This window comes from Callithrix jacchus, chromosome 4 (genome assembly GCF_049354715.1).
Source record: "Callithrix jacchus isolate 240 chromosome 4, calJac240_pri, whole genome shotgun sequence".
NCBI classification, from domain to species: domain Eukaryota; kingdom Metazoa; phylum Chordata; class Mammalia; order Primates; family Cebidae; genus Callithrix; species Callithrix jacchus.
In genome coordinates this window covers 149,802,790-149,830,511 of record NC_133505.1, presented here as the reverse complement: position 1 = coordinate 149,830,511, position 27,722 = coordinate 149,802,790, and the positions used below count along the sequence as shown (strand labels likewise).

At 37.6% G+C, this 27,722-nt stretch overlaps 1 long non-coding RNA gene across 2 annotated transcripts in view; it reads left to right on the top strand.

The window, feature by feature from the left end:
• Positions 1 to 27,383, top strand: part of LOC118152999 (uncharacterized) — a 53,752-nt gene extending 26,369 nt beyond the window's left edge. For both annotated transcript variants that reach the window (XR_013534583.1, XR_004742120.3), the window contains 4 exons: positions 6,213 to 6,310; positions 11,022 to 11,222; positions 13,786 to 14,010; positions 26,158 to 27,383. This is a non-coding gene — a long non-coding RNA (uncharacterized LOC118152999). The remainder of the gene's footprint in view (positions 1 to 6,212; positions 6,311 to 11,021; positions 11,223 to 13,785; positions 14,011 to 26,157) is intronic.
• Positions 27,384 to 27,722: the final 339 nt, after the last annotated feature.

The window sequence follows — 27,722 nt, the reverse complement described above, 5'->3', positions numbered from 1 at the left end:
GACAGTATTAAGAGGTAAGACCTTTGGGAAATAATTAGATCATGAAGATGGAACGCTCATGAATAGAATTTGCCTATTGCAAGAGGCCCAAGATACATCCCTTACCCCTTCCTCCAAGTGAGGGTGGAAAAGATGCCTTCTACTAACCAGAGTGGGCCCTCACCTGGTAGCAAATCTGCTGGCACCTTGATCTTGAACTTCCTGGCATTTTGAACTATGAGAAATAAATTGCTATTACATGTAAGTCACTTTGTTACAGCAGCCTGACCAGACTAAGACAGAGTAGTATGTAAGCAAAATGGTCCCATTTTTATATATGATATAGACAAAAAATCCCATAAATGTCATGTTACTGAGAAGATACTAAGCACTCAGATAAAGTGAAATGGAAATGCTATTTTCTCCTTGAATAGGGAAAAGTGTTTACATGAGAAAAGGAAAAAGAAGAGAAAGATAATAAGGTGCCTGATTTTTAAAAAATAAACTTTTACTTTTGAAAAGTTTCAGATTTACAAAAAAGTTCCTGATGATCGTACAGAAGGTTGCTATATAACTTGTACCCAGTTTGTCTTATTGCTAACATATCACATCTCTATGATTCATGTGTAACAATTAGTGAATGTATATTGACATTTTAAAATTAACTAACCTTCAAACTTGATTCAGATATTTTTACTTTTGACCTAATGACTTCTTTCTGCCTCAGGATCCAATTCAGGATGTGACATTACTTTTAGTCATCATGTCTTCTGATTTCAGTCTCCATAATTCCCACTTCCCCACAGCTGGGACTCCAACATCCCATATACAAGAGCAAGTCCACCCCTGTGGCCATATTTAAACTGTGCTAATCCCCCAGGCAGAAGCCTCAGTATCAAGTCCCATTCTTAATATCTAGTCCCATTAAGTTGACCCCATACTAAAAGCTGCTGAGTTAGCCAGTCAGTCCCAAAGTATAGGCCTTCCATGTGCTCTGTTCCAGCAGCTACTTTTCTAAGGCTAAGACCCCTTTGCTTTTAATTTAATCTAGGATCAATGTCTTCTGCTGAATTTTGACTCCTATGCTCACACCCTAGTCACATGTCCTTCAGTGTCAGCCTCTTAAAAGAAGGTGGTCTTGTCCCCAGGCTTAACCTTGCTTTGTGCCACTGATTCTAAAGTTGGCCTCTGCATTAATCTAACTTAAGATCTTTGTTAAATAACCTATCTGTTTCTTCCCTCAGAAACCTAGGAGCATGCTTTTCTTCCAGGCAAATTTCCTGGTGGATATTAGAATCCTGTCTCTGAAATCTAGTCTACCAGCTAAGGCCTTGTTTTGCTATGGACACCTTTACCTCCTGTCCCTGACCCACATGTTCATGGAGACCCTGGTAATATGTCATGGATCTCCACTCTCACCCCAGTCCTCTGAAACACATGCCAAGGAGTTCCTACATGAAATAAATGTGGTCAGATTCGATCATGATTACACTCAACAAATTTCCTCTGGGTAAATGCCCAAGGGCCAAAGCCTTGGAACCTGAGTCAGCTTCCTAGGAGGCAGAGTGGCTCCCTCTTCTGTCAGGGCTGGCTCTGCCTTGCCCATTCTCACTGGGAACCAACAGCCTCACTCTCCAAATGAAACAGCCTTTAACTGAACAACTCAGCAAAAGGGGGAAACTTGTTTTTTGTCTAAATGAAAGAAAATTGAGGAGCATTTAGGGGCCGTTTATATCTGAATATAAGTTAAATTCTGTGGATAAGCTTTGTTTGCAGCTATAGAAGTAATGATTGTTAAATCTGGTCAAGATAAAGCACTTGCTTTAGCTCTTTTTATTTGACGTGACACTAATAAGATACAAATTTGAAAACGTAAAAAATCTGGAAATACTAAAATATTGATTATATAAGCTTTAAATTTTACTCATATATGGATCCTTTTTCAAGCAAAAAAATTTTAATTCTAATAATCTGAGTTTTTGTTTACACAATTGTCAAAATCAGATTTATCAGCTATGATAAATTATAATTCCCATAACAACTTCATAAAATAGGCTAGGTTTATAAACACAATCTGTAAGGTGCTTTGTCTTATACTCCATTCATGTTAATTTTAATTGGTGTTTATTATTATTTAATAATGTTATTCTTTGTTATTACTGACACCTTTGAGTTTAAGTACTCTGTAGTCGAGACAGGATATACTTATTGATACTATAAATAATAGATAAAGGATTAGTGTGCAATTTGCTGTTAATGTAACTGATGAATTCTCCACTGCACTACCTCTCTGTTCTTATTTTAGCTCTGATGCCAATGGTCTTGATCGTGGTACAATGCCTATAATACCAGCATAAAAATGAATGTGGTTCTTCACATTTCTTAAATTTGTTCTTTTTGTCTTGTCATTTCATAAAAATAGTGTTACAAATGGAATGGTACAAAATGGAGCCTCAAATCAGGATGTGTTTTGCTGTTTTATTACCTTGATATATAAAATTTATTTTTCAGAGGCAGAATCTTGGGGTTATTTAATGGAAGGTGTGAAGTTAGAGAAACAAGAATTGAAGTAGCTTTTTATGGCTGGGTTTACTAAGGTGAGGCTGAATGACAGAGTGGACCTTGTCCCTCCTCCTGTGCAATTCACAGAGCTTATAAGAAGTGACTGGAAGGCTGAGGCTGAGATTTCAGTTAGACCTCTGAAAGGGTGAAAAGACATTCTGCGCAGTAAGCAGCAATCCATGCATCACCCTTAGTCATGTTAATATTAAGAGAAATCCAGCATATGCTTGAGAACAGCATTGCTCTATTTCTGTCAAGAACAAGACACAAAGAATAGGTCTTAACTGCAGATATTTTATGTGTCTGTATAAGAATTTTTATTTGCAATGAGAACGGGATTAAAATTAGAAAGAAATATATTGCTAATTACAGGTTACAAAGTATTAAGCACACTCACTATTATCCAGTAAAAAACATCAGGCTCCTTGGAGAAATGGCTGATTCTAGGAATGGGGCAGGAAATATACAAGACATGTCTGGAGTATCAGTGTCATAAAATAAGGGAGTGCTCAAAACAAAACAAAAATGGGAGTATGTCAAAGGAACACCGGAGCCAACAGAAAGAGATCCCAATGACCACAGCTGAAGCAATTGGAGCAAGAAAGCAGATAGTGCAGTATTACATTTCATCCCTAAGTATAACACAAATATCCATGAGTTATTAAATAAATGATTGAATATTCTCTTCCAGTGGCTGATTTGTGCATCCTCTGAACACTTAAAAAATGATTGAATAAATAACTAAAACTTACAAAAGAATTCCAAATAACGTATAAGATATCCCCTCAAAGATGTGGAGAATAACTCCCCACCCCACAACCCCCATTAGTATGGGCTGCACATAATGACTTCCTTCTAAACAACAGAACACGATGAAAGGGGATAGAGCAACTCACAATGGAAAAGAACTCTGCTTCAGCCACATAATCGTGTTTGGCACCCGTGACAGGCCATGTTGATATCATGAACCTTTCATATAATATGAGGAAAATGGCATTCTACCTCTGTGTTTTTTCCTCTCCAAAATTTGTAACCACCATCTAATTATGAGGAAAACATCATACAAGTCCAAATTGAGAACTATTCTGCAAAATGCCTGACCAAACATTCATGAAAACTGGTAAGGTCGTCAAAAGCAAGGGAAGTCTGAGAAACTGACACAGCCTAAAGACAGTGCAGGGAGATGGTGGCATTCTTGGTGGGTTTCTGGAACAGAAAAAGGACAACAGGTAAAATCTAAGAACATACGAATAAATATAAACTTTAGTAATAATGATGTATCGATATTGATTCATTGGTTGTGACAAATGTACCATAGTAACAGAAAATGTTAACAATTAGGGAAACTGGGTGTGGTGTTCATGGAAACTCTCTGTACTATCTTTTCAACTTCCTTATGAAACTAAGACTATTCTAGAAGACAAATTTCATTTAAAAATAATTTTTAAAAAAATTTAGAATACTAGATCATGATATCAAAATAGGTGGAAATCCTCAGTCACAGGACTCTAATAATCCAAGATGTAAACTAAAAATTATACATAAAGCTGTCCAAAACAGGATTAATTAAATAACCAAAAAAGGAAAAGTAGGGAATAATTAGAATAAAATTATTATATAATTGTAGCCACTTTTTGATGTCAACTTTTTTTTATTCTAAGTTATGCTTTAATTAAAACAGTTGTAACTGGTAACATCCAAAGTAGAGAAATTGATTCCTCCTGGTGTGGGGTGCTCAACTCACATGGCTATTTCTCTATATCCACAATAACATTCTTTTTTAAATTATACTTTAAGTTCTGGGGTACGTGTACAAATCGTGCAGGATTGTTACATAGGTATACAAGTCATGGTAGTTTGCTGCATCCACCCCTCCCCCCGTCACCTATGTTAGGTATTTCTCCTAATGTTATTCCTCTCCAATCCCCCCTCCCCCTGCTTTCCCTCCCCTAACCTCCCCCACCCCCCCGACAGGCCCCAGTGTGTGATGTTCTTCTCCCTATGTCCATGTGTTCTTATTGTTCAACACCCACTTATGAGTGAGAACATGAGGTGTTGGATTTTCTGTTCTTCTGTCAGTTTGCTGAAATGATGGTTTCCAGCTTCATCCATGTCCCTGCAAAGGGCATGAACCCATCCTTTTTTATGGCTGCATAGAATTCCATGGTGTATATGTGCCACATTTTCTTTATCCAGAAAGTTGGGCATTTGGGTTGGTTCCAAGTCTTTGCTGTTGTAAACAGTGCCACAATGAACATATGTGTGCATGTGTCTTTATAATAGAATGATTTATAATCCTTTGGGTATATACCCAGTAATGGGATTGCTGGGTCAAATGATATTTCTATTTCTAGATCCTTGAGGAATCGCCACACTGTCTTCCACAATGGTTGAGCTAATTTACACTTACACCAACAGTGTAAAAGTGTTCCTATTTCTCCACATCCTCTCCAGCATCTGTCATCTCCAGATTTTTTAATGATTGCCATTCTAACTGCTGTGAGATGGTATCTCAGTGTGGTTTTGAGTTGCATTTCTCTAATGACCAGTGATGATGAGCATTTTTTCATATGATTGTTGGCTGCATAAATGTCCTCTTTTGAAAAATGTCTGTTCATATCCTTTGCCCACTTTTTGATGAGGTTGTTTGTTTTTTGTTTATTTTGCTGTGCAGAAGCTCTTAAGTTTAATTAGCTCCCATTTGTCTATTTAGGCTTTTGTTGCCATTGCTTTTGGTGTTTTAGTCATGAAGTCCTTGTCTATGCCTATGTCCTGAATGATATTGCCTAGGTTTTCTTCTAGGGTTTTTGTGGTGTTAGGTCTTATGTTTAAATCTTTAATCCATCTTGAGTTAATTTTTGTATAAGGAAGGGGTACAGTTTCAGCTTTTTGCACATGGCTAGCCAGTTTTCCCAACTTTTAAAAAGCATGGTTTAATATGTATGGTTTGGCTGTGTCCTTACCCAAATCTCATCTTGAATTGTAGTTTCCATAATCCTCATGTGTCATGGGAAGGACCGGGTGGAAGGTAATTAAATTATGGGGGTGGTTACCCCCATGCTGCTGTTCTTGTGATCGTGAGTTCTCATGAGATATGATGGTTTTATAAGGGGCTTGTCCCCCTTTGCTCTACACTTCTCCTTCCTGCCATCATGTGAAGAAGGACTTGCTTGCTTCCCTTTCCATCATGATTATGAGTTTCCTGAGGCCTTCCTAGCCATGTGGAACTGTGAGTCAATTTAACCTCTTCCTTTATAAATTACCCAGTCTCGGGCAGTTATTTATAGCAGTATGAGAAGGGACTAATACAGGTAGCATACAGGCAAATGCAAGGGAAACACTACTGAATGAAAAAGATGAAAAGATTGATAACCTCTGGCCTTCCTGTGGTCTGAGACAGACAGACCTCTTATTTTTACTGCTGTGGTCAGGTTCTCTGTTCTCTGCAGCCAGATGCACTCCTCATAGTCATAACAAAGAAATAAAGAAACAGACAATACTTGAAGAGTGCAACTTGGGGTAAATCTTTCTAGAGAAAATACAGAAATATGTGACAAAAATGTTTAAATTTTATACCTATTTCACCTATTGTGAATGTACGTAAAGATCTGAATATTAATTTAATCATTGTTAGGTTTTGGATTTTATTTGAGTCTTGCTCTGTCATTCAGGCTGGAGTGCAGTGATATGATCATGGCTCACTGAAGCTTTCACCTCCCAGGCTCAAATGATCCTCCTACCTCAGCCTAGTGGGTAGCTGGGACTGCAGGTATGTGCTACCATGCCTGACTAATTTGTTTATTTTTTTTGTAGATATGGGATTTACTTACATAAATTATGGGGTACATTTACATAAATTATGATACAACCATCCAATAGAATGCTTTACTGTCATTAAAACTCAGGTTGTATAACTTCACAGGAAAAGCTTCATAAGTGTAAAAAGAAGCTTTATCAAAGAAGTAGGAGTCATCTCATATTTTAATATAATGATAATTACAGATTTATGATTACTTACATTTTTTTCTACAATTTCAAATTTTACATCGTTTTTGTGTTGCTTTTGAACAAAAAAAGGATAAATATTATTTTTTAAAAATTTAAAATCATGGTCAGAACTCAGCTCTGATACAAATGTAAAGTCAGTAGCTATAAAGTTATTATTTAAATTGTTACACATAGACTTACTCCTAATTAAATGCATTCCACCATGGGAAGAATTAGTTCTGCCTGTGCTTTAGAGTCTAGAATACTGCAATTTTGTTTAAATATGAAACTGGTTCTTGCTCATCTTAATACAACTTTCTTAGGTGCTTCATAGATCTGAGAGCTGGTAGTGTTTTTAACAGAGTCCTTACAATCTGAAAATTTGAGTTCTAAATTTGGATTATTTACATTTTCAATTGTGTTTTCACTAAGTCCCTTCACTCTTCAGAAACTATAATTTCCTACACGTAAAATGATATCGCCTATGATTAAATCATGAGGCATCTAGGCAGATGATTTCAGTGATGTTGTGCCCCTGACAGAGAATGTGGCTCAGAGTGGGACATGTTTTTCTTTCCTTTGAACACATAATACCTCACTCATCTCCATGGCCTCCTACAAGGCAGATAAGCAACAGATCTGACCATTACAAAAAATCATCAGATGAAGCAGTGACATAAACATGCAGAGTAGGATGAGGGTGTGTTGATTTGCAGACCACGTGGGAGGAGCAGCTTTCAGAGCCAAAATGAATCCAGGATGAAGTTATCAGATAAAAGTGGACTTGCTCAACATCCTGGAAAGGAAACTCCTCCTGTGCTTGAGTTCAAGAATAACTTCCTAGGGCAGAATGAGAGACTTCAGCTTACATGACTCCCTTATGGAGGGGAAAATTACATGCCACCTGGAGAAAAACCCACTTGAGATTCCCTTGTTCCTCTTATAGAGGCCTTAAACTTTCCCACCCAAACAGGCATTCATATCAGCACAATGCAGGTGCCCAGGGGATCCTTTTTTTTTTCAGAAATGGGGTCTCTCTCTCTCTCTCTCTCTCTCTGTTGCCCAGCTTGGAGTGCTATGGAGCAATCATAGCTCATGGTAGCCTTAAACTCCTGGCCTCAAGGGATTCTTCTGCCTTGGCTCCCCAAAACTCTGAAATTATAGGCATAACCCACCATGCCCATCTCTGGGGGATTCTTTATCTTAGGCAAGTCTAAGTTAGCTCCAACCTGATTGGGATGAGGATAGAGTAGATTCCTTCTATCTCTTTTTTTTTAAATTAAAGTAGTTTAAGAAAAAATATGGAAATACAGAAATTGATACAATGTACTTCTAAAAATATGTCAAGAATCCACTTGCTCTCACATTATCTCTCTTTCTCTCTCTCTCTCTACCCACTTTCCTCCTTCCCTCTCTCTGTATCTGCCAAGCTGGGTGGGAAAATATGACAGTGTACAGTTTTTGAGGGTTTTAAAAATTACTATAATAATGGGAAAAATAGTAACTTTAAGGTGAAGAAGCTGGAAGACACCACCTTAACCAAGGAATCAGTTAAAATCACCAATAAGAGACAAATAAATGGCCTGTGTCTCATGACATGCTGCACTCAAAAGGACATGGCATAATTCTTGTGATATTTTTACTCAGAACAGTTAATGTATATTTAATTGTGGAATCTACCAGATAACCCTAAATTTGGTCAGACGTGGTGGTTCATGCCTATAATCCCAGCACTTTGGGAGGCCAAGGCTGGTGTATCACTTGAGATCAGAAGTTTGGGTCCAGCCTGGTTGACATGGTAAAACCCCGTCTCTACTAAAAATACAAAAATTAGACTGATGAAGTGGTGCATGCCTGTAATCCCAGCTACTCAGGAGGCTGAGGCAGGGGAACCGCTTGAACCTGGGAGGAGGTTTCAGTGAGCCAAGATTGCGTCACTGCACTCCAGCCTGGGTGACAGAGCGAAACTGTCTCAAATTAAAAAAAAAAAAAAAAAGATAACCCTAAATTTAGAAATATTTCAAAATATAACTGACCAGTGCTCTTCAAAAGTGACAGGAACAAAGAAGCACTGAGAATCAGTTCTAGAATAAAGGAGAGTAGGTATATATGGCAGCTAAAAGCGATCTGTGAACATGAATTGGACCCTGGACAATGAAAATGACATTAGATAGACAATCGGTAAAACTTTGAAGAATGTTTGATAGTTGTACTGAATCAGTGTTTAATCTCTTGATTTTGATAATTTACTTATATAAGATGCTAACTTTTGGAAAATTTTGGTGAAAATATACAAAGATTTTTTGTAGCTGTTTTATAAATCTGAAATGATTTTAAAATGAAGAGTTAAAAAATTAAAAATAAACATATGAAAATGGGTAGAGAAATAATTTCACATTTCACATAGAACTCAGAGTACTTTTAATAGCAATAATCCTGTCAAGCAGTAGTCCCATTTTATAAAATTAAGAAACTTAGACTAAGAAAGCTGAATCACATGCTTTAAGATCACAGAATTAGTGAATGGTGACTTCAGGTCTGTTATGGCTTGATAACAGATACGATATTTTGATAAATTGACCACTTCAATCTTATTAAATGCCCTCTTTATCCCTGGTGATATTTCTTATTTTGAATTCTTATATAATCTTAAAAGACACCGTTCAGCTTTATTATGATCAGTGTTTGCATGTTACATTTTTTATTATCCTTTTACTTTTATCCTTTTTTGATATTTAAGGTGAATTTCTTGTAGGTGGTATATAAGTAGTAGGTCATATTTTTTATTCAGTCTTACAATCTCTGCCTTTTAATTAGACTGTTTATACCAGTTGGGTTTAATGTAATTATTAATAGAGTTATGTTGAAATTTGTCATCTTACTATTTATGTTCTCTTTGACCTACTTGTTTTGAGTTCTTTTTCTCTCTTCCTGCCTTCTGTTATATAAATCAAGTCTTTTATATTAGTCTATTTCATTGGCACTATAACTTACTGTCTCCCCCTTTCTAAAACTGTTTGCTTTAAGGTTTAATATGCTTCACTAACTTTTCACAGTCTACCTTCAATTAATATTCTGCCTCTTTCCATATAAAGTAAGAACTGTACAACAGGATACATCTTTTTTCATCTCTTTTGTCTGAAATTTGAAATACTCAAAAGTTTAAAATATTTTGAGCACCAAATTGATGCTGCAAGTGGAAAATTCCATACCTGACATCTTTGACTTCTATAATTCAATGTATACAATCTTTGTTTCATGCACAAAAATATTAAATATATTGCATAAAATTACCTTCAGGCTATGTATATAAGGTGTATATAAAACATGGATTAATTTTGTCTTCAGACATGGGTCCCATTCCCAAGATACCTCATTATGTATATTTAAATATTTCAATATTCAAAAAAATCCAAAATCCAAAACACTTCTGGTCCCAGCATTTTGGCCAAGGGATACTCAACCTGTATTTTTTTAGTAGACTTCACTCCTACATGTATTACAAAACATATATTGATGCTATTTTTTCACTGACAATTATCTTTTAAGGAATCAAAAAATGAGAGAAAATTTTGTTTATTCAAATTTACTATTTCTATACTTTTCAATTTTAATATTGTGCAAAGATTTAAGTTTATTACATAATTTTCCTGAAGAACATTTAACATTTCTGTAGTACAGATTTGCTAGTGACAAATTGTTTTTCAGCTTTTGCTTGTCTAAAATACTTTATATTTATTCTTTATTATTAAAGGATATTTCTGCTGGATATGGCTAGGTCGTGAGTGGTTTTTTTTTTTTTTGGTTGTTGTTTTTGTTTTTATTTTTTGAGACAGAGTCTTGCTCTGTTGCCAGGCTGGAGTGCAGTGGAGGTGATCTCGGCTCATTACAACCTCTGCCTTACAGGTTCAAGCAATTCCCCTGCCCCAGCCTCCCGAGTAGCTGGGAATACAGGCTCGTATCACCATACCCGGCTAAATTTTTGTATTTTAGTAGAGACAGGGATTCACCATGTTGGCCAGGATGGTCTTGCTGTCTTGACCTCGTGATCCACCTGCCTCAACCTCCCAAAGTGTTGAGATTACAGGTGTGAGCCACCCTGCCCCTCTGCGAGTGCTTTTTATTTAGTACTTTATAGATGACTTTTGACTCACAGGATTTCTGGCACTAGATCTGTAGTTACTCTTTTACAATTCATCTGTAGGTAATGTCTTTTTCTCTCATTAAATTTTTTTTCTTACCATCACTGATTATCAGCATTTTAATTATCATGGGCTTTGGCATGTTTGTATTTTCATGTGTATATGTCTGTCTGTCTTGGGATTTGTTGAGTTTCTTGAATCCGTGCATTTACAGTTTTCATCAAATTTACAAAAGTTTTTCCACTATCCATGTATTTCCCCATAACTAAAATTACACATGGTAAGCTTTGGCTGTGTCCCCACCCAAATCTCATCTTGAATTGTAGTTTTCACAATCCCCGTGTGTTGCAGGAGGAAGCTGGTGGAAGATAATTGGATCATGGGGGCAGTTTCTCCCATACTATTCGCGTGGCTGTAAGGCTCAAGAGATCTGATGATTTTATAAGGGGAAATCCCTTGCATTTGATCCTCATTCTGTCTTGCCCGATGCTGTGTAAGAAGCGCCTTTCACCTTTTGCCATGATTTTGAGGCCTCCCCAGCCATGTGGAACTGTGAGTCCATTAAACCTCTTTTTCTTTATAAATCACTCAGTCTCAGGTATGTTTTTATCAGCAGCATGAAAACAGACTAATACAACACATACGTTAGATTAGCTTGCCACAGGTCAGTAATGCAACATTCTTTTTATTTCTTGCTGTTTTATTAGGGATCACAAACATACAGAGTTCATTGCCAAACGTCTAAAGACAGTTGTTCATATATTTTGTCCAATGCTCCAGTTGTTTATAGTGGGAACATAAATCTGGGTCCTATTATTCCATCAAGGCTGGATGCAAAAGTCTATTTTTCTTTTGATTTGCTAAGTTATGTCTCAGAAAGCTGCTGGTCCCAACACCTATTTTTCCCAAGATTGACCTGTGTTTCATAGCCTGCACAGGGCTTTCTACTTCACTTTTATAATTCAATTCCTTAGAGCAGGAATCTAAACAAGAACTGAGACCACATCAAGCTAGTGAAATGAGTAATAAATAAAATATTGAGGTATGCTTACAGTCAAAGAGGTATTAAATAAACATAAATATGTGCTATATGTTGATTGCCCAATAACAAAACTCTTTACAGAAGAGAGTGCTTTCCTATAGTCATGTAGTATTTTATGAGTACTCACTACGCACTTGGAGAGAAGAATTAATTAAATAAGAAATGGTTCTGGACCACTTTTGGGTGTGTAAAAGTTGGAACATCAATAAAGTCACTAAAGATAAAAACAGCCAGATTAAACAACATATTATTATGTGCCAGAAAAAGGGTAATAATATATATTGCATGCAGATAGTTATGACCTTAAGGGTCATTTGAAAATATGTTATAAATCCTCCATCTCCTCAAGGTGATTGGGATAAAGACCCTTTAGTATCTGGCAACATCTTACTTTTCCTTGCCTCTTCTTTTACCTCCCTGCCCTATCATTCATCTCCTGCCACTTAGAAGGCCCATCCTCTCCCTCTTCACCTGATCAGCACCTACACAACTTTTATGACCGAGCTCTTCTGGGAGTCTTTTCTTGGTTTGTTCAAATATCATTTGTTTCTTTCTCCTTAGTGCTTCTTCAGCAGCTAGCACTTTATCATCTTATGACTCTAAACCTGTATCACTACTGGGTTATGATGGCGGGAAAATTTTTTATTCACATATTTATTTTCAGATTATGATATTGTAGTTGATGCATTTTAGTCAGATAATAAAAGTTTAGTCAGGAAAATTAATGAATGAGGGAATTCATATAAAACAACTTATTAGAAAGACCTGGAATTTCATTTTTGGAATAAAATTAGAAGGAATTTCAGACCTGTGCATTTCTCCTAGAAATCATAGAATAAAGCATTGTCCAGGTAAACCTGCATATTTTTAGAAAGAGGTTTGTGAAACCAAAAATAAAAAATAAAGAAAAAAAGTGTGTGAAGAAAGGACTAGGGTAGGAAGCATTTCCTTCTGTCTTTTGATGTCATAGTAATTTACTTAGTTGACTTTTTTGAAGGTATCTGCTTTTCAAGGATCAATTGTGTGAAGGGATTCTTTGTGGATGACATGTAATTTTAAAAAGTTCGCCCTTGTCATAGCAGAAACAAAAGATCAAGCAGAGGAGTGCATGTGTGGGCAAATTATGAAAGAAGTTATAGTAAAGCAATTATTTTGAAATTAAAAATTTCAGGACACCAATTATACATGTCATGATTCAATAGAAGACATTCATACATTTTAATATATTAGCTTTATTTAATTATTATACATTGTACTCATAAATCATGATATCACTTTGTTCTCCATAAATATATACAGCTATAATCCATCAACTTACAATCAAATAAATATATAAATAAAGAATAAAAATACTGGCTTTTTTACAAATAAGAAACTCAGTTCCATTAAGCTTGCATATATATAATTGCAGAAATGGAACACAGCAGCACACAATTTTGCATTGAAAGCACTAGGGAATGTTGATGTTCCTTTACCATGAACTGTCATGCTTTTCACATATTGTGACATCATATCTTCTTCGAACTAGGTACAATTTTCACATAAAGTGAAGAAGCAGATGTGTTTTGTCCTGAATGAAAGCATTAGGCAGTGTTACCTCTATTCATCAAATGTGACTGGAGTTTTCTTATGGCGAGTTGGTTGGTCATAGGGCAACAGAGAAAACAGATATGAGTGAAGGAAAAAGCTAAGCTAAGGATGGGAGGCTGAGCTGTCATGAAATAGGAGTAACAAGCCCAATAACTAGCTTGCATACCCTTAAGCAAATGGCCCCCTTGGATCTTCCGTTTCTTCGTGCAAAATGTGTACAATGAGAGCCTTTTAATGCTAAGATGCAGTACAAAACATTATAATTTCTATGCATGAAAGACAAGCAATTCAGTACAATTCTCAAATATGATTGAAAGGTATCTCCTAAGGGTTGTTCATCTTTTCATAAGAGAATGCAACATAATAGGCATAAGGCGCTGGGTTGTGGGGGGATTCCAAGATAAATAAGACAGACTCTCTCTTCCTAAGAAGAAACTTCTTTCTTAAGAATAATAGCAAGCATAAGTACTCCTTTTATTCCAGGCACCCGACTACCTTACTTCACTTCATTACATCCTTACAGCAACCTGGTGCTTAAAGTGCTATCATCACAAGAATGAGGAAACAGTTGAGAAAAGCCAGTTGTGATGGCTATGGTCATGCGTTATACAACTGGCAGGCATAAGCAGCGACTCTAGACCCTGAGTGCTTCTCCATTGCAGCCTTGTCTGTTTTTTCAGATATTGGTACACGTGAAGACAGAAAGTGGTAAGTACTAAGGGTCCTCCAGCAAAATGCTCAGGAATCCATGAGAAAGGAAGGGAGACTCCTCGTTTAAACGTCGTATGAATTGGAATTAAAACACAGTCAATGGTATGCCAAAATACTCTCATGTCAGAATGGCAAGATCAAAGTAGCTGTATCAATCTGTGATGTGTCTGCCATCATGGGTCAAGGAAAAAATTTTGATCCACTAGACAGGGAGAGATAGTCCCTGGGAGAACAGAGTTGAGTGTGTAATTGACAAGAAGTTTGGGGACTTGATACAAAATCCTAGCTGTGGTGATTGGGCCTAAATCTTAGCTCTCATGGAGGAATGGTTCTAAATTTCACTTAATGAAGTGAAAGCTGTTTGACATTTTCTGGTTAGCCAGGACTGTACCTCTTTGTATTTTTTCAATGCTTTTACCTCTGGCTTAGAATGCCCTTCCTCTTTCGGGCAGTTAATGGGTAACTATTACACATTTATTTATATATTAATTTTGCCCATCCAATACAAACAGGGCTTGCTCCATGGAGTTTTCCCTAAGCTCTTTTCCTCTTCCAGATCTTCCTCCTCTAAATAACCATAATCCTTATATTAAAAATGTTATTTTAGATTTTCAGGGAAGTTGTAAGGACATTACAGAGAATCCCTGTATGCCCACTCCTCCCAAACCCTCTCCCCAGCAATCCCCTGTGAAAATTAACAGTTACATCTTTTAAAGCTTAAGTACTAAACTGTGCATGTCACAGATTTGAATTCTGAAGAAAACCTAGAAGGCAAGTCTGTGTAGCACAATAATTTTGCTGTCACTTTAAAAATCCTGCTTTAAATCACTGAGATTCAATATTCTAGTTTCTTTTCAGCTGGTAATTACCGTTAGAATTCTATCAACAACAACATTTTAGCCAACTATGCTACTGAATGCTGTGTTTTTTTTTTAAAAAAAAACAATTACAGATGGCAACCCACTTTGCAAATCTCCTCTATAAAAATAAAATAATTTTTAATATTGGTTTGCTAGTCAATCAGACAAATAATTAAAGCAATGGAGTTTAGGGTTTGTTTCTCATCTAGCAGTGGTCAATTGCACACAAGAAAACTGGCAGGAGAGACTGCAGTACTTTTCATTTTGTGAAGGTTGCCAAGTAGCGTCAATTTGTTTCCAGAATAACCGTGAAAATATTCTTCCAATTTTCAGCAGATATGGTTTTTTGCTGAAATTTTTTTTGCTTTTAATTAGGATCTTTTTAAAAAATATCTTGTCTAATTCTTTTCTTTTTAGAGATTACAGTCTTTTTAATAGAGATATCAATCTCAGTTTCTATCATAAATCAGCATATGCTGAATGGAATTGCTCAATTCTGTAGAGGATCTGATTCAGCAGGAAGAATAAAAATATGATCCACTTGTCATCTGGAATGCCATTGAAAACTTTATCATCCACATCTCTACAAGTTTTCTTCTAGAAGCTCATTGTTCCTTTAGATCCAAATTTTTTATTCAAAAGACCCAGAAAGGGAAAGTGAACAAAACAAACCGCATGAGAAAGAAGTATGTAGTAGGTATGGAGCATCTGGGTCATGCAGGAGTTGGCAAAGTTCACACATGACCGTATTTAATTATGTTTTGTTGAAAGTTGTGTGCATGCACGCATGTCATGCACGAGGACATGTGAATGCTTCAATTTCGTGCACTTATCAGTTCTCAGTCATAAAGTATTGTGGGCTTCTATGAGAATACTATTCATTGTTTACCAAAATATAGCCTAAACAGGGGTATCCAGTCTTTTGGCTTCTCTGAGCCACATTGGAAGAAGAAGGATTGTCTTGGGCCACACATAAAATATACTAATACTAACAATAGCTTATGAGCTAAAAATAATAACAATAATTGCAAAAACATCTCATAATGTTTTAAGAAAGTTTACAAAGCGTTCATGTTGGGCTGCATTTAAAGCTGTCTTGGGCCACATGAGGCCCATGGGTTGTGGGTTAGACAAGCTTCGTGGAACCATCCTTGAGGCAATATGGGTATTGTTTTAGCAAACCCATTACTGACCAATTGAACATTTCAGATTTTAACAGTAATCTTCTTTCATGAAACTAACTAACTTATTTATTTATTTGAGACAGAGTCTCACTCTGTTGCCCAGGCTGGAGTGCAGTGGCTCCATTTCTGCTTACCGAAACCTCACCCTTGTTCAAGTGATTCTCGAGCCTCAGCCTCCCGAGTAGCTGAGATTACAGGCGCCATGTAATCCCACCATGTTGCCAGATTTTCTTGGCTATCCTTAGTTCTTAACATTTTCTTACACATTTTCCATGTGATTTTTTTCAAGTCAGCTTGTCACTTTATATAATAAAAATTTGTTGATATATTGACCGAGATTACATTGAACCTATAGAAGTCAGCTTGTCCCTTTTGATTCTTTTAAATGCTATTACAATTGGCATATTAAAACATTATTTTGTTTGTAGTTGGTATATGAAAAAATTTTTGTATTTCCTTGTATCCAGCAACCTCATAAAACTTACTAATTATAATAATTTGCTTGTACATTTTTGTTTGAATTTGTACATTCACAATTGTATGATGCTTGAAGAGTGACCAATTTATTTATTTTTTTCCAATCTGAATACCTTTGTTTTCCTTGCCTTATTTAAATGACTAGGATATTTATATGGTATTAAAGAGATTTAATGTGAAAAAAAAAATGACCATGCCTGGCTAATTTTTGTGGTTTTTGTAAAGACAGGGTTTTACCATGTTGGCCAGGCTGCTCTTGAACTTCTGAGCTCAAGTGAGGTGCCCACCTTGGCCTCCCAAAGTAGTAGGATTGCAGGTATGAGCCACCATGCGTGGCCCATGAAATATTTAAATATTACTTACGTACCAGTCTACGCATCCAACTGAATAATCTTAGTGATCAAAGGTAATTGAACACTCCTTGAACAATGACCATCATTTCCCACGTGTTGGAAGTTACTGTAGATACTTCCAGCCACTTAATCTCTGTGGTGTGAGGGTTACATTTCAGATTGAGGTTTCCAGTAATAGTATAAGAAAATCTTAAATGAATACCCAAAGCATTATTTATTTTTTTAGAAGCCAAACTGAATTTGTGGAAGAAAAATAAGTCAGCATTTAATGGATGGAACAGAGAGTGGAAACATCTGACAGAACAGTAGGAAACTTTGTTCTGTTTTGAATGCCTCACCACTACTCATACCATCTGTCATGCATTTCTCATGAAATAAACAATTTTCAGAATTTTTTTGTCCAGGGAAGAGACATTTTGCATTTTATTAATTTATTTATCCTATGTAGACTTAAGGTAATGACATTTAAGAAGATAACTTTTGAAGGAGATACTTTCATCAAAACAGATAGTACTTGTTTAATTTGAAAGCCTTTCTCGAGGACATGTGATGGGTATACATAGTATAATAGATAGATTGAATGGGAAATGTCGGGGGGTGGCTTGGAAAGAGAGGAAGTGATGCCAAGAGCGAACACTAAATTTCCTGCTGTTTTTATTTCCGGAAATCAGAGTGGCTGAGAAAGGGCTGGCTGAGAGAAGGAGCTGGGGGAAGGGAAAGGAAGGCTGACTCTTCTCCAGTGGGGGTCTCCTTCATAACATTTTTGAACTGTCGCCACAATCTGGCAATATTTTTATGCCAGAGGAAAGATGACATTCTCCTCATTATTTACAGTTTTCATCCGATGTCTCGGTTGATTATAGAAGTTTCTTCCAATCATTCCATGTGTAAAAATTAGCTTTTCTTAAATAGCTATCTTAATAGGCCAGGGCATTTCCCGAAACAGTCCAGTAACACCCTTGACGTTGGACATGAGTTGCTTAGTACATTTTCAACATTCCATGTCAAAGATTTTTTTTTCTATGTAATAACTTTCATCTTCAGTTTTCAACCTCTTGCTTCTTGTAGCCTACAAATGCTATTTTTCCCATCTCGAGGAGCAGCATGTTGTGATATTAGGTTCTGAATGAAGTCTCAGCCTCAATGCAGTTCTGTGTTCTTGGGCAAGTTCCTCAACCTCCTGTTTCTTCAATCGTCTATCTGCTCCTCAGCGCTGTGGTGAAGGTTGAATGAGATAATATATTTAAAGCATCTGGTTCGTATTAGGAAATGAATGTTTACTCCCTCCCCACACTTTTTCCTCACTGTTCCCATGACTAAGTTCATCTTTCCTGCCCTGCCTTTCCTCTCTGGGTCTCTCCGCCTCCCCTGCATTTATGGCACCTCTTTGTCCTTCTCATGGATGGGGCAACATCTAACAAGACAGAGGCACTGTGGGCTGAGGTGACTCCCCCTACGTTATGCTACGCACAAAATAATCTTAAGGCTTCACAATTTCTATTTCATAAAGCAATAAAAAGCACTGGGTGTTAAACCACCAGAGCTATTCTGGGCTTTGCCCAAGGTTTCGAAATCGGATTTATCCTTTATCTACATACTTCACTGTCTTCTGAGATCCAGCCATGTTTTGTTTCTTTCTTCCTTCAAATCCCACACCCTTGTCATCTCCCATTATCCTTTTGCTTTCTATTAATATTTCCCCTCTCTTTAGACTCTCCTCAAATTGGCTATCCATTTGAAATTAACAGTGATTTCGTCTGGTTAAATACAGTCACCTTTCATCTCTAAATGTTATCTACCCGTACTGGTGTGGATGATAATTACCTGGAGTAACGCTATTCCGCTCTTCTGTGATAGCACCCATGTCTTCACACTCTCATCCCAGCCCTGCATTCCCCTACATGGCCCAGCTTCACATTAAGGTGTCTGTTTACCTAAAACATCTTTTGTAACCATTTATTTTCCCTTTTTCTGGGCACTAAAACAACTCAAACTCCACCCATTTTCCATTTTATTCACAATGACGTCTTCCTCTTGGAGCCTCCTGTAAATCCTTCTCGTCATTCTCTCCCCTCATTTACCTTATAATAGTAACTATACTTGAATATTAAAATGCCATTTCATTATTATTACCTTGTTCAGAAACTTGCCTCTCAATTGCCAGTTTCTTAAGGTTAGTGCTGAAACCAAGTTTCAAGGCTTCCCAGCCAGTAAAGTACCAGGATCTTCTTCTTCTTTATTTTTCTCTGAATACTCTTCTTGCAGAAAGGCTTCTAGGTATGTAGAAGAGAATCCTGTAATGGACACATTACTTTGGCTTTCCATTGGCCAGTGGTAACAGGTAGGGAACCACGTGCAGAATTATTAGAAACCATAGAGGAGAAAGTGAAGAAAACAACTTTGTCTGTGGCTCTGTGTGCTAATTTACATCAAGACACAAATGTATTCATTACCTTTTCTTAAAATCAGACAGTTGTTCAGAGCTATTTAAAACCATTAAGACTGTTGGCATTACTGCATACAAACAAGTCCCTGGCCAAATGACAATAATTTTGCTTTCTAGTTCTGCTTTTTTTTTTTTTTTTCCAGAGTCTCACTCTGTTGCCAAGGCTAGAGTACAGTGGCCCGATCTCAGCTCAGTGCAAGTCTGCAACTTTCACCTCCTGGGTTCAAGTAATTCTCCTGTCTCAGCCTCCCAAGTAGCTAGGATTACAGGCGGGTGCCACCACACCCAGCTAATTTTTGTATTATTAGTAGAGACATGGTTTCACTATGTTGGCCAGGCTGGTCTTGAACTCTTGACCTCAAGTGATCCACCCGCCTTGGCGGGTGCTGGGGATCCACCCCCAAAGTGCTAGGATTACAGGTGGGAACCATGCATGCAGCATCTAGCTCTGTTTTTTTGTGTGTGTTTTGTTTTGTTTTTTGAGATGGAATCTCGCTCTGTTGCCAGGCTGGAGTGCATTGACGCTATCTTGGCTCACTGCAACCTCTGCCTCCTGGGTTCAAGTGGCTGTCTTGCCTCAGCCTCCCGAATAGCTGGGGCTACAGGCATGTACCACCATGCCAAGCTAATTTTTGTATTTTTGTAGAGATGGCGTTTCACCATGTTGGGCAGGATGGTCTCGATCTCTTGACCTCATGATCCTCCTGCCTTGGCCTCCCCAAGTGCTGGAATTACAGGCGTGAGCCCCATTCCTTGCCTATCTCTGCTTTTTAACAGCACCAAAGCTAAGTATTCAAGGCAAATGTTTCTCACGGGCCCTTTCCGAAGAACCTGTCTAATGGCTTCCATGCTCCTCATTGTGTTTGTTACAAGGGCTGGTAACTTAGTACTCATATTCCTAATAGATGCAAATACTTATGCTGACGTTTCCATTGGTTTGGCATGATCCCCATAGTTTCTGCATGGGGATGAGGCTAACTGGCCCATTTTTAACTAGCATTCCCGAGTGTTTAGAAGGGCTTCTTCTTTCTCACCCACCTCGTAGTTTCCCTCATTTCACATTCTCTCTAAACCCTTTCCTTCCAATATTCATAGAGCCACCAAGTTGATGCCTTTTTCACATCGTGTTTGCACTGTTTAAGCCAGGTTGGTCTCCCTGCCACTAGTCCTGCAAGACTTTAATCTATGCCACTTGTCACAGTGAGCTTAGATTTCCTAGAGCAGAGCTGGAAGTCCTTCCTGCTCCCAAAATTGATTGTTCTCCTCCAGAGGCCATGAATGGTGGCAGTCAGGGTCCTACAGTTGTCACTAGGGTGACCCCAGAGCCGAACAAAACTTACACTTTATGGTGTCTTCCCCCAACCCTTTTTCAAGAGGATCCTCCCACCCTACTTCCTATTCTCAGTTTCTTAAACTCTTACCTATCCTTTAAAAACAATCCAGACAAAATTCTACCTCCTCCATGAAGCCTTCCCAGGATTCCTTTAAAAACGGGGTCTTATTACTTTGAATTACAATTATTTGTTACCTGTAGTATAGGTACAAGATTCTTTAAGGCTCTAGCTCTATCAGGTGAGCTAACATTTTTATCTTGCACTTAAAATTATTTTCTCATTGCTTTAAGAGTCTCCATCGATTAAAATCTTGCTTTATTATCTATAGTTCTTGTTTTATTCTTTCCTAGTATGCTAATCAGGACATAATAGCATATCTTTTAAAAATGCTTATAGGAGAGTGATATGTTGGGTTCACCTTGGCCGGTTAAGATGTAGGATTTAGGCCGGGCGCGGTGGCTCAAGCCTGCAATCCCAGCACTTTGGGAGGCCGAGGCGGGTGGATCACGAGGTCGAGAGATCGAGACCAACCTGGTCAACATGGTGAAACCCCGTCTCTACTAAAATACAAAAAATTAGCTGGGCATGGTGGCGCGTGCCTGTAATCCCAGCTACTCGGGAGGCTGAGGCAGGAGAATTGCCTGAACCCAGGAGGCGGAGGTTGCGGTGAGCCGAGATCGCGCCATTGCACTCCAGCCTGGGTAACAAGAGCGAAACTCCGTCTCAAAAAAAAAAAAAAAAAAAAAAAAAAGATGTAGGATTTAGAAAATAGGAAAATGTAGGTGAGTGACTTATAATAATTGAACAGATAGATGAATATATTAACAATATATGACAATATATTAACAATATATGACAAAATATTTGTCAGTTTTCTTTAAATTCATTCTCCACACTGTAGCCAGAATGATATTCCACCTGCTTATGTTGCTTCCCTGATCAAGCCCTTTAAAGTCTTGCTATTGCTTTTAGGATGCACAAACCCTTAAGAAGCCTTGTTATGGTCTGGTTCCTACTTACCACGGTAGCTTCCACTCCATTCCACTCCACACCACTCCACTCCACTCCACTGATCTTGTCACATTGAACCTCTGTCTCTTTGAAGAGTCCTTACCCTCTCCTGGCCTTTCTAAATGTTGTTGGTTGTTGCCTCTGTGGGACATAATCTTCCTGTCCCTCTGCCACCCTCATTCTCCAGCAAATTCCAACTCATTCTTTGGATCTCAGTTTAGACATCATTTCCGCTGGGAAGGTCCCTCTGACTATCCAGGAGTAAAACAAGTGTCCTTCTAAGATTCTCTGGCAGCTCACACACTGCTCCAGCACGAGTCTGTGTGATTATTGCTCATTTAGCAGCCTGACTCCCTCACTCACTTATCTTTGTGAGGGCTGGGCTGTGCCTGTCCTGTATACCAGTTACATCTTAACATAGCCTAGGTTGGAAAGATTTAATTTAATTTAATTTTAAAAATACATGTAGCAAGATTTAAATTTATGCAAATAAGGGGATCTAACTCTTTTCTACCTTTATCTATAGCTATCATATATGAGTATGTATATATGAATACATATTAAATATAGATAAATATAAATATATGCTACATATTTTAAAAGTAATAGCAAAACAGCAATTACTCCTTCTTTAAAATTATACTTTAAGTGTTGGGATACATGTGCAGAATGTGCACATTACTTAGGTATACACGTGCCATGGTGGTTTGCTGCACCCATCAACCTGATATCTACATTAGGTATTTCTACTAATGAACAGCAATTACTTTTGCACCAATCTAATTTGTATATTTCTTAAGATGACAGGTCTGGTGAGTGACAGGGTGGATACTCCTGATGTAGGAGGTTGTCTACATGTGTCTTAGACTAAATATTTTAGAACACTTATACACTGTCTTAGGACTTCTGTCTTTGATAAACCTTCACTTTTGATCTGTGTAAAATGTCTTTCTGATTCCTTTCTGACTTTCTTTCTGAGGATTATTTTTAATACCACTCTTTTCCAAATATAGTTCCTCGCTCTAATAGAATAGTGATTTATTCTTTGGGTACAGTGCATCCAGTTTGCACATTATCCTGAGCAATTCTTGCTTTCAATTTTGTTTTGATTTGAAATAAACTAGACTATAAAACAATGTTTTCAAATGATCTACCCATATTTTTGCCTCTGTTGTTGTCATTTTACTTCTGCAAACTCTCCGTAGTCTGGAGCCCATGAGGAGGTATTGGCAGTCATTCACTTCCTCATAATTTGGAAAACTGTCGAAACTAGACTGCCGTTACCATAGCTCATCCTACGTTGCTGTTCTCTGTTAATCTGTTAAAAAATATTTTCCAGCACTAGAAATATAAACTAAAATAAAAGTAACATGAAGTATTCCAAAATACAAATAGTGATTTATTTGTTGGCAATTTGCAATATTTTTCATCGATCTGCTGGCCCACTAGCAAAGAAACTTGAGGAAATCAGATGTCTTCATTCCTTATTTTTCAGATGCTGGATGGCACCTTTAAGAAATCATGCAACAGGTATTCAGTGTTTGGTAGAAGCACACAGATTTAGGAGTCCAACCCACATATTAAAATGATGCTGAGGCTGAACCTGTTCCACATTCTTTACCTTACTCCTTGTCCAACTTACTATCTCGTCCATGACCAGCAAAATGGTCCCCACCGCTTCCCCTTCTCAATGGACTTGCATGGGCTTCTTGACCATCACTTCTACAGGCTCATGATGCATCGTCGCTCACCTTCTGGTTTGGCAACTAAAATGATGGCCTGATTATCTGATTTCTCCTTCTGAACTAAGGACCTCATAAGAATCATCCTGGACCCTGTTGCCTCCCTGATTCTGGCTCTAAAGGGACAGGTGTTGGCTGTTATCTTGAACCTAGGATCAGGAGATGCTGGAATTTTTGCCAACGTCACTATTCTACAATTGAAAGCATGCAATTTTTGAACCCACTCTACTTTACAGGAGAGATGTTCCTTGATATAGTTTAGCTGTGTCCTCACCAAATCTTGACTTGAATTCTATCTCCCAGAATTCTCACGTGTTGTGGAAGGGACCCAGAGGGAGATAGTTGAATCTTGGGGGCTGGTCTTTCCCATGCTATTGTTGAGATAGTGAATAAGTTTCACAAGATCTGAGGAGTTTATCAGGAGGCTTTTGCTTCTTTCATTCTTCTCTTGCCACCATCAAGGAAGAAGTACCTTTGGTCTCCCGCCATGATTCTGAGGTCTCTCCAGCCATGTGGAAACCTCTTTTTGTTCCCAATTTCAGGTCTGTCTTTATCAGCAGCATAAAAACGAACTAATACATTCCCCGCCTAGGGGTTTTGCTGCAGTTGAAAAGCTTTATGATCTTCTAGAATAGTCCTCAATCTTATCAAGTTCTCTTTTTTGTAAAAAATAGTTTGTAATGCTTCCTTTATGATTCTGAAATAAAAGTGATGGATAATATAATCTACCTAGACATCATTTCAAAAAAAATCAATATAATGCACAAACTAGTATAAAGAGAAATAAGAGCAAAGTAATTTATGATAGATTAGTATGGATTTCATTATATAAATGTTTAAGAATTAGTATCCCAGAGGATATAAGATTATTGTCAGGTGATTGCGCCTATGCACCAAACCAACTTGTGACAGCTACAGAGGTAGATGGTTAAAAGTGAGAATTTTTTAATTTTTATTTTTAATTGACACATATTAATTGTACATATTCATGGGATACAATGGGATATTTTGATACAAGAAGTGTGTTTTATTTGGAGACATAAATTGAATAAGTGGTGTTGCTATCAGAAAGTGATTTTCAAAAAAGTGGTAAAATCAAAACAAAACAAATATAATTTTCTCTTTGGGAAATGCAATGTAGTTATGTAAAAGGAAATCAGCTTCCAGGCTCAAATAATATAAACAGGTTTTTAACTTATACAGGTATCTTTTGGGGCAATGAAAAGTTATGTGGGATACAAGACAATTCTTTATCGTCTGGAACGGTCTCATGTATTGCAGGACATTTGGCATTCCTGGAACCTGCCAAAGATCTAGTCAAAGGCAGTAGCTTCCTTATCATGGTGACATCCAAAACATGTGCTCTTCCCCATTTTAAAACTGCTGCCAAGGGGATGATAGAGCCCTCATTGAGAGCCACTGCTGTGAAGATTACCCACCTGCCCAGGAATGCGGTCAAGGAGAAAGAAGGTGGTAGAAGAGGTGATGGGTGTGAATTGATATTTATATGTACCTACTATGTTGCAGTGTCCACGAAAGAATTTTACGTATTTTTTTAACTTCAGCTCTAAAATCAGCCCTTGAGGTAGGCAGGCTAGGGAGGTTAAATAACACTCAGAGTCATACAGCTGAAAAGTATGAGCTGATTGTGCTTAAGTCCTCCATAGCTAATGGCATTCTTGGCTCTCTGGCTCTACAGAAAATGAAAAAATGGTCAATACTGTACACATGATGGAGAGGCATCTTTGTGGAAATTTCAAGGGAGTTCCCAGCTGAGCCAGGCCAGATGCATGAAAGCCCAGGCCAAGCAGAAAGTGTCAATCATGCTATTCACAAGCCCAGCTGAGGGAGGTCCTGTCCACTGCTCTGCAGCGGAGTCTAAAGCTTAGCCCAAGATCCAGCCCTGGAACAATGCCACTCTCTGTAGGATTTGCCTTTCCTTAAAAAAAAAAAAAAATCTTCATTGTTTTCTCCCTTAGAAATGATAGCTGCTCATTGTGAAATATTCCTACAGTCTAGAAATGTATAAAGCAGGAAGTGAAAGTTCTGTAGTCCCATCACTCAAAGATAATTGCTGCATACATCCTTTTGGGTTTTTTTCCTCAGTGTATAAAAATATAGATTGTAAAATGGGATCACACTATAAATACTGTTTTTAACTTGCTGTTTTTATTTAGCAATATATTATGGCTTTTTATATTTGTCAATATACAAAAATCTCTCTCCCTCTCTAATATTTAATGACATTTTAGAATTGTATGTCTACTTTTGCTCTAGGTCCATAAGGAAACAACTTCCAGAGGAAACAGACACAAAAATACTTTAGTTTTTTTTATATTTTTGCTATCACAAACAATGCTATAATGGGCATAGTTGGGCATATATCTTTGTGTAAAAACACACATACTTCTGTAGTATAAATTCTTGGAAATTGAACTGCCAATTTGCTATCTGAAAGGCCCTACCAATCTATAGTTCTATCAATGGCACTTAAAAATGTCAATTACTTACACTTCAGCAAACTAACAATTTTTTTCATCCAATTGGTTTTGGGGAAATAATGCATGTTAATTTGTTTTAAAAGTACATGAAAAAAATTTCTGAAATCACACCCTTCAAACATTTTTCCACTGGAACATTTCACTGAATATCTGCCCTGTGATGAATGGTGCCCCACAAAAGATATGCCCCCTGAGAACCTGTGAATGTGACTTACTTGCAAAAAGTGTCTTTGCAGATACAATTAAGTTAAAGATCACTCGATGAGAGCATACTGGATTATGATGAACCCTATATTCAATGACAAGTGTCATTACAAGAGAAAAGCAGAGAGGACACAAAGAGGTGACATGAAGACAGAGGCAGATTAGAGAGATGCATCTACAAGCCAAGAAATACCAAGAATGACCAGCAGCCATCAGAAGCTAGGAGAGGTGCATGGACTGAATTCTCCTCAGAGCCTCTAGGAGGAACCAACCCTGCCAGCACCTCGATTTCGAACACTGACCTCCAGCACTATGAGAGAATAAAATTGTGCAGTTTTCAAAAACATTTATTTATTATACTTTAAGTTCTTGGATATACATGTGCAGAACATGCAGGTTTGTTACATAGGTATACATGTGCCATGGTGGTTTGCTGCACCCATCAACCCATTGTCTAGGTTTTAAGCCCCACATGCATTAGGTATTTGTCCCAATACTCTCCCTCCCCTTTCCTCCTACACCCCTACAGGCCTCGATGTGTGATGTTCCCCTCCCTGTGTCCATGTGTTCTAATTGTTCAACTCCCACTTATGAGTGAGAACATGCAAGGTTTGGTTTTCTGTTCCTGTGTTAGTTTGCTTAGGATGATGGTTTCCAGCTTCATCCATGTCCCTTCAAAGGATATGAACTCATTCTTTTTTATAGCTGCATAGTATTCCGTGGTATCTATATGCCACATTTTCTTTATTCAGTCTATTATTGATGGGCATTTGGGTTGGTTCCAAGTTTTTGCTATTGTGAATAGTGCTGCAATAAACATACGTGTGTGCATGTGTCTTTATAGTAGAATAATTTATAATCCTTTGGATATATACCCAGTAATGGCATTGCTGGGTCAAATGATATTTCTAGTTCTAGATCCTTGAAAAATCACCACGCTGTCTTCCACAATGGTTGAACTAATGTACACTCCCACCAACAGTGTAAAAGCATTCCTATTTCTCCACATACTCTCCAGCATCTGTTGTTTCCTGGCTTTTTTTTAATTTTAATTTTTTTATTTTTTTTATTGCATTTTAGGTTTTGGGGTACATGTGCAGAACATGCAAGATAGTTACATAGGTACACACATGGCAGTGTGTTTTGCTGCCTTCCTCCCCGTCACCCACATTTGGCATTTCTCCCCAGGCTATCCCTCCCCAGCTCCCCCTCCCCACTGTCACTCCCCTATTCCCCCCAGTAGACCCCAGTGTGTAGTACCGCCTTCCCTGTGGTTTCCTGGCTTTTTAATGATCACCATTCTAACTGGCATGAGATGGTATCTCATTGAGTTTTTGATTTGCATTTCTCTAATGACCAATGATGATGAGCTTTCTTCCATATGTTTGTTGGCCACATAAATATCTTCTTTAGAGAAATGTCTGTTCATATCCTTTACCCACTTTTTCATGGGGTTGTTTGTTTTTTCTTGTAAATTTGTTGAAATTCCTTGTAGATTCTGGACATTAGCCCTTTGTCAAATTGATAGATTGCTAAAATTTTCTCCCATTCTGTAGGTTGCCTGTTCACTCTGATGTTAGTTTCTTTTGCTGTGCAG